This window comes from Echinops telfairi, unplaced genomic scaffold (genome assembly GCF_000313985.2).
Source record: "Echinops telfairi isolate 266 unplaced genomic scaffold, ASM31398v2 ScPeMD7_10;HRSCAF=50, whole genome shotgun sequence".
Taxonomy (NCBI): domain Eukaryota; kingdom Metazoa; phylum Chordata; class Mammalia; order Afrosoricida; family Tenrecidae; genus Echinops; species Echinops telfairi.
This window is the reverse complement of record NW_022103907.1, coordinates 14982840-14985138: the sequence shown is the minus strand read 5'-3', so window position 1 is coordinate 14985138 and position 2299 is coordinate 14982840.

Sequence of the window (2299 nt, the reverse complement as noted above, 5' to 3'; positions counted from 1 at the left end):
CCACCATGGTCCACTCCCCTCCATGAAATCGTCCCCTCTTCAGTCACATTTTGAGTGGCCAAGGACCTGAGAGGCCGCTCTGCCAACATTATCCCTGACAATGTTCTGCCTCCTTTGTTTAGGCTTTCAGTATTTGAAAACGTTTAGAAGCTATGCAGAAGATTTTCAGTGGCTTTGTCCTCCAAAGTGGGGAGCAGAGCTTTTTTTCTTGACTCTTCTTAGTCTGGAAGCTCCGCGGAAACCCGTTCCCTTTGAGTGACCCTGCAGGCATTGGAAATAACAGGGACAGAGCTTCCAGCATCACAGCAATATACAATCTACCACAATAGGAGAAACTGACAGACAAGAGGTGGAGTAACATGTAATGATGTTCTTATTACTAAAATAGTCAATTGTGATTTTTCATATATATATTTGATATATATCTTATAACTATGACCAAATCACAGTTTTAGCTTCTACAAAGGACCCAGCCTAAGACTGTTATGTTACAGTATTGAAATCCATGACTCTTGTATCATATTCCTCTTTTCATTATGAGTGCTGCTAAAGATCTATTTTTTAAATCTTTTCAAATATGTGGCTGGTTTTGTTGAGCTCAACTACTGTTTCTTAGAATTCTATTTTACTATTTTGTAAATGTCTTCAATAGGAACCAGTATCTGGAAAAGGTTGTTGTATTTAATAAAGTAGACGGTCAGAGGAAAGGAAAAAGACAATCAGTAAGATGGGTTATACTAAAGCTTCAAATTGGGTTCAAACAGCAATAATCGTGAGCATTGAACTTGCAGGGCAAGTTTTCTTTGTTGTCCATATGATGCCAAGAGCTGGAATTGACTGGACTCTACTTAACAATGTTTTTCTTTAAAAATTCATTGCTTGAATTTTCTTTGGGAATAAAATATTATTCATATTTTAATTTTTCTTGTGATAATTTAACTCACTACATTTCTTTACTATTTCTTATTTTTCCAACATTTTTATTGGCATAGATTGGTTGACCAGAGAAACAAATTCATTGACATTCATGTGTGTATAAGAAGGAGCTTTATACAAAAGAGCAATTATGTATTGAGAACACATCCCAGCCCAGTCCAGATCAAGTCTGTAAGTCTGATATTAGTCCCTATGCCCAATACTAGTGCATAAATTCCTCTTTAGACTCATGCAGCACATGTAATGATGCCAAATGCAGGAAGACCACAGGCCAGTGGGTAGAAGGTCTTGTGTATCCAGTGGCAGTGGAAGCATCTCAACACTTACACAGGTCTCCACATATCTCCTCCAGCTCTCTGAGTGTCTCCACAGCAGGAAAGGCCAAGAGAATGGGTATGGCCTCCAGTGAGCTATTTATCTCTGTTGCACTTCCAAATGAGGTCATCCAGCTGCAATCTGATTGACAGGCTAGACTCTACCCCATCACTCAAGTTGACAGGAGATTATGAAAGTGTCATAAGATACTTCACGTATCATATACAATTAAATAGTTCAATCACATCAAGAAGAGTTGTACAATCACCACAATCCATTTTATAACATTTTCTTCAACTTTGTCCTCCTTGTTATTAGCTCCCTATTTCCCCCCAATCTCTCCTGCCATACCCCCAAGGGAACATTAATCCAGTTTCTGTTTCTATATATTTACCTCTCTTGAATTTCATATACAGAAAAACTTTTCAAAACAAACAAACAAACAAACAAGAACAACAAAACAAAATATCAAAACAGATAAAAACTTCAATTGAAAAGAAATATGAAAATATTAAAAATTAGAACAAATTGAAATGGATTATAAGGAATAGCAAATGATTGGTTGTTCAATTTTAACCTAATTGCATCTGCATCAATCGACTTTCCAATGTATTCTTCATGTTAGCAAGGCTGTTCACATTCCTGGTCTATGGTTGGAGGAGATTGCCCAGGAGATTAATTCCCGTGCATTTCCCCTGCATTTTTTTTCCCTGAAAAAGCTTTAAAATGGGTCTAAAGGGAAAGAAAATTATAAGACATTACATTTGGGCCTAACTATGTCTTCCATAATTGACTTTATAATTTTCTCTGATGATAAGAGGGTTATTCAAATCCTTCAACTGTGAAGAGAGAGGGATTCACCAGAGGCTTACTCCTGTATGTGGACCCTGCAAATGGATTTTGGCCTTCCACTGTCATCCATAGCCTTCTTTAAATCAGTGTTCACAATTTAAGCTTTGTTGTCATTCCCTCTCTAAGATTTGGGTTATGTTGTTTACAATCCTTGGACCACACAGGTTGACATGCTTCTTCCATGTATATTTAGGCG